Genomic DNA, 11,709 nt, shown 5'->3' on the forward strand with positions numbered 1-11,709 from the left:
TGCAATCATAAACAATTGCATGCAATGCTACATATTACTGCCAACAGCCGTGACTGTCATTCATAAGCCAAGCCAAGCCAAGCCAATAAAATATTGCATGCCTGCATATCTTTCTTATAAAATCATAGAAAAAAAATCTTGAATCAGCGTTGGAACTTTAGCTACAGCATGGAAGAAGAAGCAGAGAAAAAAAATGCAGAAAAACTACTGCAACCGACTGACAAAGTGTCAATGGATAAGTCGCACATTGGCGGCAAAGTAACTGCATAGCAGAACCAACAGATAGATATTGAAAAGGTGGTGATGGTGGGAAAGCAGTGGCAGAATGTATGTATGAGAAGAAGATACCCGTAGATAAATGTGCCATCCATGATGGGCTCAAGTGGTGGGCGGGAGTGGATGGAGTTTTTGGAAGCCTTATTAATGTCAAGTTCATTGGCATAATCTATCAACATCACCATCACCATCACTTGCAGTTGTCTATGCGTTTAAATGTTACCGGCCGTCCACATGGCCGATGCCTCGTTGATTTGTCTTTCTATGATTGTCGCTGGCATGTTGGCACGCTGGTACGTGGGCTTCTTCACATTATTTGCTATTTTTATTTTTTTTTTTATATGCTTGACTGCATTCTGTGCGGCGTGCTGATGAAGTTGTTGTTGTATTGTGGCAACACTGGGTAAGTCAATATTTCCAAGTTTGTGGTAACAACCAGTTCGAATGCGGGCTGAGTTGGTAAAGTTGGAGTTTGACCAGATAACTATACACTCTTATGTACATACTACATACCTAATATGTATGTAGGTACATTCTATTGTACTTGGACTCATAAAAGGGTGGATCTTAAATTATATTAAGTTTGAAAAAGTTTATTTAAAATTTTTTTTAAATATTTCGCAGGCACAAGTTTTAGCTGAAATGGGCATGCATGAGCTGAGAAAATAACACAAGGCTTGGCTGCAACTAAACATGAAGCGCACATTTCAACTCCAGTTTTTTCGGAGAAATTTCCAATTGATTTCGACAAATTGCAATTGGCGTTGAGTTTGATTTTTCAAGATCAATTTCGATTTCTCAAGAATATTTCCCATTTTCGGAGATAGTTTAGATTTTTCCAACATTTCCAATTTATCCAATCGGAATTAATTGTCATTCCTCGGGAACATTTCCGATTTTTCGGAAACATTTTCGATTTCGTAAACAGTTCCGAGTTTTTCAGAAACAGTGCGAAATTTTGGGATATAGTTTCGATTTTCGGAAGCCGTTCCGATGTTTAGGAAACATTTCTATATTTTCCAATGGGAATCAATTCCTATTTCTCGGAAATGTTTCCGATTTTTGGAAACATTTCAGAGTTCCTTGAAATTTTCAGATTTTTCGGGAAATTTTCAGATTTCTCTGAAACAATTCCGATTTTCGGAAACATTTACAACTTTTCGGATACATCAGATTTTTCGGAAACTTTTCAGCTTTTTCGGAAACTTTTCAGCTTTTTCGAAAATGTTTAAAATTTTTCTGAATCACTTCAGATTTTTTAAAACATCAGATTTTTCGGAAAAATTTGCATTTTCGGGTTTTCTGAACATATTTCGATTTTTCGGAACATTTTCGACTCCTAAAATTTTTCGGAAACATTTCAAATTTGTCGGAAACATTTCCAGTTTTTCGGAAGCATTTCAGATATTTCGAAAACGTTTATAGTTTTTCTGAATCATCTCAGATTTTTGGAAATATNAAATTCCAGATTTTTCGGAAACATTTGATTTTTCCAGAAACGTTTCCCATTTTTCGTAATCCTTTCCGACTTCCCTTAGTACTATCAGGTTTTTTGGAATCCTTTCTGGTTTTTTTTTCGAGAACGCACATTCCGAGAGAAGTACCGATATTTCGGAATCATTTCCTTACGTTGATTTTATTTATTTAGATAGATACTACATATTTTTCAACCGAAGTAAAAGGAAATTTCTTCGCCGTTTCATCAAATAGTTGCAAAATATCAGTCTAGAATAGTTGATTGAAAAGAACCACCCTAATATGAATAAGTATATGCACGTACTGTGGCTATAGATACTAATTCCTTGTTGCAGATGATGCATGTTCCCGCCATGTTGTTAAACAACGATCTACAACAAATTGCCTGCAAGCGAAATGCTGAAGACGTTAAGTGGCTATTATGTTAAATACAACGCTTACGGCGTTCACATGGACATGCGAACATGCATAAACAAATAAGTATTTTTAACATTTTCTACATGTTCAAATCGCAACAATTATGCAAAATCGCTATAGCGTACAGTAAATTTTAAATAACTATGGGAGGCAAAACTCAAAAGTGAAATTTTTTTGCCAAAATAATTTTTTAATTTCAATGCCACTAATGTTTGAAAAAAAAAACAACGCATTAAATGCCACAACACTTACACTATTTATGACTCAAGTATGTAGTCAGTCAGTCATCTTAGCGTACACCACAGCACCACTTCAGACTATTCAATCAGTCACCACATCAAAGCCACGCACGCACCCATTTCGGTCTGTCTGGCCATTTTCTCGCAAGCAACTAATTCATAATCTCTTGAGCTCAAAGTGGCATTGCTTAAGCGCGTGCGGCAGGCAGCAAAACGTGCATTACCTGCAGCCAGTCGTGCTGGCAAATATACCCCCACCACTTACACTTTTTCGCACCTCCCTCCTTCATTCGACTGAGCTATGTACTCGAAAGGTATCCTATTGACAAAGTAGTGGCTTTGAAGTGGTTATATCTTCCATTATGTGTATGCGAATGCAAGTGCATTAACGTAGGGGCAGCCAAAGTATTCAAAAATATTCTTGTAGGCAAGCACAGTTACGTATGTATATTTATATGTAGATATATACTAGATGAATACTTACAAATATGCAAGAAAGTCTCACAGACACTGAAGAAGTTTGCTTTGTAAATAAGTAAACAAATGGCTTAATGTATGCTTTTATTTTTATCATTGAATAAATTTTCCTTTTTACCACGTTAATATACGAGTACACTCGCTTTCTTGTTTGTTTTTTTTAAATCTTTCTTGTGTATAAAGGCGTCTTAAGCACACAAATAGTAGGAACTCTAGTAAAGCTTATTTAATAAGAGTAGTCTTTTACTTAAATTAACTTTTCGTAACACAAATATGCTGCGCATTTTGTTCTTTGCCGCCATAAAAATCATAAAGAGGTGTTTGAACTCTAAAGTTTTTCGAACTCAGGTACTAATTACCCAACCAGCAACATATTTAGTTTCACACTTTTGTAATAGGTATAAATATTTGTTTGGAATGCTATTTGCATAAGTATGTATAGACAACATTTTTAGAATTTGAAACTAAATGTTTCGAGTTTCTTCGGAGTTTTTCGAAGTTATTCGAAACTTTCCGGAATGTTACGAAACTTTTGGTTATTTCTCATAATGTTTGTGAATGATTTGATAGTTTTTGGAATTATATTCAAAAATTTTATTGAGCTTTAGGCCGTATTATATGAAAAATTGGATTCGGAATGTCGCGGAACTTTTCGGAATGTTTCGGTGAATTTAGGACTCTTTCGGAATATTGCGCAAATTTTAAGAATGTTTCAGGAGTTTCAGAATGTTTCGGCATTTTTCGTACAGTTTCGAAATTTCCCGGAGTTTTTGAAGTTTTGTTTGGATTCTTCGGGAATGTTCGTAATATTTTGAATTTTCTTTTTTGCCGAATTGTTTTGGAATTATCGAATTTAGCCGAAATTTTTTATAACTTTCTATAAATTCTTCAGAACTTTGACTATTTTTCGGAACTTTTCGGTACTTTTCGAAATTTTTTGAAATCCTTCGGAATTTTTTGGGATTTCTCCAAACTTGTCCAAGATGATCCGAACTTTTCGTAGTTTTTTGAAACTTTTCGAATTTTTTCGGAATTTTTTGGGCCTTTTAACTTTTTAGAATGCTCGTAATATTATCGAATTTGTCCGAAATTTTTGGAACTTTTGGCAATATTTTAGTACTTTTCGTAATATTCGCAACTTTTCGAAATTTATTGAAAACCTTCGAAGATTTTTGGAAATTTTCAGATTTTATTAAATACATTTTTCGACAAATATTGCGTTTTTAAGAAATTTTGGGATTTTCCCAAATTTGTCGGACTTTTCCCGAAGTTTTCGTAGTTTTTTGAAGCCTTTCGGATTTTTTCGGAGTTTTGTGAGACTTCATTTGGGGTTTGTTCGGAACTGAACGGGTTTTGTTTTGGGATGATCTGATGGTTTTTGGGGGTTTAGAAAGGCTTTTGGTACTTCATGAGATTTTTTCTTGACTTTTTCGATATTTTCATTATAAAAAGGTTACGCTCAACGGTTTCTTACCTTTAAAATTTGGGTTAAAGGCAAGTCAAATGCTTTTCTGTTCTATAAACATGTCCCAAGCCGACACAGACGGAATAACACCCAGGATAGTGGATACTTGGAAGTCTTTGTTAAAATTTTTGTCGAGTCATTAAAAATATGTGCCATTATTGTCTGCTGCGAGTGGTTAGAGTTAGAGTCCGTAGGGTCAAGGTTCGAACCCTGGTCAAAACAACATCCCATAAAACAAAGCAACATCAAAAAACAAATATCGAAAAAGGTTTTTAACACCGGCCGGCCCTCGGCAGACAATGGCAAACCTCCGTGTGTATTTACATTCATACTGCATATTTGGTTTGGTTGGTTTGGACATTACATATACATACATATTGCATACAAGTAAGTATGTTTTTTTTTTTGTACCAGCTGCGAACGGCTTTTTTTAACTTTGCTCTTTGATTTCGTTTGCGTGCTTAGCTTTTTAACAGCTTTGCCTAGCGTGAACTAGTATTTTAAGCTTACTATATTAAGCATTGTGGGTGCTTATATGGAACGAGGACCTATTTAGTAGTCTTAAGTAGTTTGGTCATTTCATGTGTGTGTTCTAATAATAGTATGCGAAAAAATTCGACTACACTGGGATGACTCAGGAATGAGCAACAAAGACATCCCTATATAAGGATCGAACTGTGTTTGTTCGAGCATGCGCTATGAAACAATTGATTGTACCCTTTCGCATTTTCGAAATGGTATGAAAAGAGGAAGACGACCAATTTTTCGAGCAATGGGAGTTGAAGTGGGAAGCTGAAGATTTGCTGAGCAGACATTATTTTCCTTTATTCCTGGGATTGTTGACTTAATTCTATTTTAATAGATATTCACACTTATTTTTATAAAAATAGGGCCGTTACTGCTTTCTAGAACCATGGTTTCATGACAGTATTTTTATTAGTTGAAATTTTTGTTATGTATATTTTATTTTAACATAGTATACCGTTATGCCCACATACACGATTCCTATATGTATACACAAAGGGTGATACAAGGATGTTGCAGATCTTTAACGGCAATTATTTGTCATATGTTAGCATTTTTTCAGACAACTATTACTACAGGCTTTGGCAAACTTAGACCCAATTTACATAATTCCGGTACTTGAAAGGCAATTCTGGTCCATTTTCCTTTGTGTTTTCTTTTCGTTGAATTCAAGCTTTCAGTTGTTTCAATCCACCCACAACGAGTTAATGTTTGCTGGGGTTTTTGGGCTGGCGGAGTCATCGGACTCTTTGAAAATGATGCCGGTAACGCTGTTATCGTGGAATGATAACGATCATTTTACGGTCGGTAGGTGCCGCTATCCGCACAGGGCATGAAATAATGACCATATTGCGAGTATCTGCGTACGACATTTAAAACAAAACCTAAAGTGGGAAAGTTCTAGGCAGGCGAAATTACCTTAAACATTTCCTAAAAAACGACAAATATGTATGTACTTATTTATTGGCATACATTTGTTGTTGCCACTAACACGAAAACTTTTTAAAAATTATGAAAATCTTAATTTTTTCATGGAGCTTTCAGCTTGCCATGATCTTAACTCAGTCCACTGAAACAACCCAGAAATCACCAGGAGTAGGTGCCTGCACTTCTATTTTAGTCCGTTCCCTTCCCGTCCACCCAACCGGATGTGGGTCCTTTTTTAAACATTGACTTTGAAGTAAGTTTTTTGTTTTTATGAATGCATTTCAGCCATTGAATTGGGCTTGTTTAAAATGTAGTCTTCTCTAGTCTCGTGTCCAATAAGGTTTTTACAAAGCATTGGTGATTACACGTATTTTCACACATTTCGCTACAGCTTGAGTGTGATTGGGCAGCTTCGTGGGATTTTGAGTTTTAAGTCCACCCTAGATACTTCTTTAAATTCTCCGATGTCCGCCAAGTAATACTTGGAGCGGTTATTTTACATGCTGACCAGTTTATCAGTTCCGTGGAAGTTACTTTCGAATAAATAATATTCCTAGGTGGCTTAAAAAGTCTCACAGATCGTTCTGATTTTTTCTCTGGTCTGCCAATTTTCTTAATTTGCAATCAATTGGAATCAAGAAAAGCTAAATCGTGCTCATTATTAATCTGAGCTTTTCTATCCCTTAGCTCGCAATGACCACTTCCATAAAGTCCGTTTCCTGGTAATAAGTTTTCCATAACACTGGGCAAAATCCCCATTACTTATTAATGTGGTGAAGTTCACGCCTAATAAATGCGATATCTTTCAACTTACACCCACGATAAACAAAAAACCATACAAATATTTTTTTTAACACAATAAATAAAACCCAACCAACCTTAACCTCCGCTACAAAGTTTAGCAGCCAATTGAATTTCAGTTAACCGAAAGCGAATACCTCGGTATCATTTATCATTAAAATTTATGAAAAGCCATAAATTGATGAGTTACCGGGCTAATTAAGAGCCTAATGCATATATGTAGAAGGTATGAGTAAACGAAAAAAGCCATGCTCGGCCAAGTCTAACCGGCAACCAAGTCCAACACATTCATTGATAATGGATATGAGTGAAACAAAGCGGCGTTTGACTTGGTCAAGCCAACTAACTAACTAAATAACCAACCGAGCACGTAAATCATAAGCGAAGAATGACTAAACAAACACGCTTGCTATAATTTAGTACATACATACACATATGAACATACTCGTATAAATATGGATAAGTTCGTTGGCTGGCATGAACATGGGGGTGTGCGTGTTTCAGCTACATACTACCCTGCAGTGAAAAATTATCAATTGTTAAAAATTATCAACTTATAGTTAGATTTTTGGCGGGATTTCGATAAATATCTCACCTTTAATGAGCTATGACAAAACCAACTTAAACGGCAATGTCATGCAGACGCAATGGGCAATTTGTTTTCTTTACAAGTTTCTATTTAAAAATCCTCATACAGAAACTACTTTGAATAAATTTTTTTCTGCACTTCACAAATTCACTTGCGAATTCAGGATAAATAAAATTAAGTTTTGAAATTTTATATTATCATTTAGATATTATGTCTGATGGAATTCCAATATAGGACCACCTATTACAGAATATATAAACAAATAAACAAATAGATATGCAATGTTGAATATAAATTAAATAAACAAAAATGTCAAAAAATTTAAATAAAACAAAACGTTTTTTTTTTTATTGATATTTTATGTCCAAAATTAGTTAGTTACAGGTTAGTTGACATGTAATGCCGAGGTATCCAGGTCTGACTTTTTTTGCGGCCATCGCCCCACAAAAGTAGTTCGCTTTTTTCGAACAAAATATACAGTTAATAATTAGCACTAGTGTTCGCGTAAGCACACTAAAGTTATAACCTATTTCCACCAAAGACTTAACTGCAGTTAAGACAAGGTCTATTTCTTAATTTTTCCTTTTTTCCTTTCTTTTGGTTCTACTTATTAGGTGGAATTACTCACTTCGAGTTGTGATCTTATTTTTCGAATAGGCATAAACTGTAGTTAAGGCTTGGTGGAAATCAGCTATTAGGTATAAGGTAATGTCACTCCCTGCAGGGTATGTATGTACATACACAGCCGAGCAAAACTGAGTACATGGTGATTTTTCTTAAATATTTAAATTTTTTTTTGTTATTTTTTATAAAACTATTTTTCGTGTTTTAAAGAAAATATGTTTATCAAAGTTTCAAACTTTAGAAAATTCCACACATTTTCATAAAAACTTTGAAATTTTTAGAATAGTTTTGGGTAAGTAGCTAGATCAGTCATGAATATTTAGTAAAATAAATGTAAGTTTTGAGCAGCTAGATAATCGTGTAGATTTTTAATATTTTTTTTTTGCTAATGGCTCTTGCGGTATTCCCCATATTCTTCAACAAGACAAAAAGACGCCAGCAAAAAAGAAAAAAAAAATTAAAAATCAACGCGATTATCTAGGCGTTTATTATTATTATATATATGAAAAGAAGTGACGATCCACTGCTTTACATTCAGATGGAGCACTAGTGTTACCACCTTCGGCTCATGTAGATCTAGGCGTTTAAAACTTGCACTTCTTTTACTAAAAATTCGTGTTTGATCTAACTGCATACTCAAATTTTCTAAAAACTCAAATTAAAAAGTTCGAAATGTTTATGAATATTTGTAAAATTTTTCTAAACTATTTAGAAGCTTTGGAACCAATGTATATGGTTTTCGTTGAAGCATGAATAATATTTTTATGAAAAATAACAAAAATTTTTTTACTTGAAAAACATATTAAATATTTAAGAAAACTCACCACGTACTCAGTTTTGCTCGGCAGTGTACCTACATCCATACATATCTAGAATATAATATAAACGCATATAAGCATCCCTGTCTGTGAGTAGCGTAAAATGGCAGCATGTGTGAATGTGTTTGAGTACTTAATGCGCTCATAGATTATTAACTACATTACAATAACTTAATTGTCTGTCAACTGTGCGCTTTTAGCCAAGTTAGTCGATGTTTTTTGTTGTTTGGCAACAAAAACTTAATAACTTGCTTACAAAGTAGACAAAATTTAGATTACATTTCAAAATAAATACTTTCACTCTCTGTACATAGGGACTAGTTTTAAACTTGTGCAAAATGGTGGAAGTGTGGTACATTTGAAGCTTGTATTGGTGAGAAAATAACGGCGGAAGCGGAAACATGCCTAAAAACGTAGTCTTCCGCATAGAGAGGCGCACTTTACAAAGCATACCTCTGTCACACATAAACCACTCCAGTTTACTGCTGGGTATCTACGTAGCGGACGGCATCATTATCGCCAACAAAGGCAAGCAGTCTGACTGAGCTATTACCCATTAATAGGCAAAATAATGAAATTATTAAATTTAGCGTGTAAACGTTACATTTACTCGAGCATTGAGTTGCAAACAGCCGTTTTTTCCAAGCGGTTTTCACGCGCTAGCCCCACATCTGAATTGCTATAGCAGCGATACATGCAATAACAGTCGTTGAAGTGCGATATTAGGGTGGTCCAAAATAAGTAAATTCGGAATTCTCACCCCCTAGGATTGTTCTATATCGAAAAAAGTATACCCCTATTTTTTATTTTAAATTCAAATTACAGGTCGCTCAAAGCGAGAAACAGAGTTTTCCCGATCGAAAAATATTGATGTTCGAGAATTCTATACCATTTCTACGAAAAGTCGTTTTTTTCCCATATAAAATACATGGAAAACTTTGAGCGGTTTGAGCGATCTCAAATATTATTTGATTTCAAAATAAAAAATAGGGGTATATGTTTTTCCTTATAGAACACTCCTAGGGGATGAGAGCATAAAAATTCCGACATTACTTTTTTAGATGCATTTTTGGACCACACTAATGCATATTCATTCAAATATTTATATTTTTGTATAAAACAGATTTGCATTTAAATTGACTGTAATGCTACACCACGAGTATTTCTATTTAGTCTGAAAATGACAAATGCTCAGGCCATATGCGTTTCTATTGCATTTCAATGAATTTCCTTGTAAGATTTAAATGTAATTTGTGAGGTGTAATTGCATAATTTTATTTTTAGCACACTTCTTTAGCACACTAATTTATAGAAATATACAGCCTTAGTTATAAAAACCGAGGCATAATCCGGCAGGTTACATTAATTCGGTCTCGTCATTCGTTCCGGCATTCATTTTCGCTTTGGGTCGAGACAAAAAAAAGATCCGCCATCCAATTACCTCTCTAAGTACTATTTACTTATGTAAGAATTTTGGAGGTTACTAAATCAATTGTGCTAGATAGTTTAAGTAAATGTATTTACTTATTTTCACTGCACTCAATACTGAGTATAAAAGTATTTAGTTAGTTTCAGCTAACCAACCTCCACGCACAAAATGGAGTTAGAGATTTTGGTTTCACAAAATACTATATAAGAAAGTACTTGGTACTTATGACTTGATTAAATAATAAATTAAGTCACTATGAAAATAAAAAAATTTCGGTATTTTTGGGAATGTTTCGGGGTTTTTGGGACTATTTCCTGATTTTCAGAAACAAAATTTATTTGTGACGCCGCGTTGTATCGGTATGCTTTATACAAATTGTATGGGCATGAGAATCTTTTGACAGCCAGAAAACGCCACCGCTTTTGTTTAGGTATGGCAGTAAGAAAAAATACCTATTTGCAGGCGACCGATAGAGAGGTCAGACATACAAGAAATCGATCGCATCATAAGCCAAGCTCAGCCATTCCTTACCGATTGGTTGTCAGAATAAAAATTTTGATCTTTCAATCGACTGCCTTTTTGACAGCCCCTAGCTCTGGCAGAAAAAACTTCGGCTCGTATGTAAACACGCTTACAGGGTTACTAATAATTTAATTCTGGAATGTTCATATAAAGGTACGTTTATGGAGAAAATTAGTTATGCCGCCAAAAACTTCTTTTTATTTATTTTATAAAAAAATTCATTAACATTTTTTTTTGTAAAATTGAATAGATAAGTTCATCTCATTCCGGTGTGCACGCGAAAATTCTTGCGAGCCCGTCAAAACGATTGCATGTCAAAACGTTATTTGTAGTCTTTGCCAATTTTCTGCGCTAAAATTCTTCACACATTTGTTTTCTTTTTTTTCAAATATAAAAAAAGTCTCGCAAGTATGCGCGTGTGTTTAAGTTTGTTGGCGTTATTGCACATTAATTAATTGCTGCTTTAATTATAAATTTGCGTTGTTTATATTTTAATGCGCTGCTGCATGCCTTCGGAAGCCGCCATCGCTCACTCGCTCACATGTCTTTGCCATTTCAGTTGCTTGACTACTTTAATTAATGACATTTGTTGTTGCTGTTATTATTTAACTCAATGCTACTATTTCCAAATGCATTCATACATACGTACATACATACATACAATTTTATAATCGCTTAAATCGAGCGTGAATGTAGGTTAAGATTAACAGTTAACACCTCGGTACATGCCACATATTTGCCAGAAATGAAATATTCCGTTCAAACATACACGCGCAGATATGTATGTATGGGCACACATACATGCAATCAGGCGATCAAATGTGGTAATTTTTCTTCTTAATTAAAAATTATGAAAAACTAAAAAAATATCAAAATTAAACAAGTAAGAAAGTCTAAGTTCGGGCGGAGCCGAACATTAAATACCCGGCGCAAGTATTAAATATATGTTTTTTCACCCTTCCGAAACCTTCCGCTAGATGGTAAGCCGAGGTGTATCAATTTTGAGTAAATTAGCGTCCTTCAATTTCGAAATATTGAAGTTTCAAGCATTTCTTAAATTTACCGTTATATGAGAATCGGCCGTTATTTTAGTCCGATTTCAATAATTTTCAACGTTTTGCTTA

Source organism: Rhagoletis zephyria, unplaced genomic scaffold (genome assembly GCF_001687245.7).
Source record: "Rhagoletis zephyria isolate East Lansing unplaced genomic scaffold, Rhagoletis_zephyria_1.1 Rzeph_scaffold_00926, whole genome shotgun sequence".
NCBI classification, from domain to species: Eukaryota; Metazoa; Arthropoda; class Insecta; order Diptera; family Tephritidae; genus Rhagoletis; species Rhagoletis zephyria.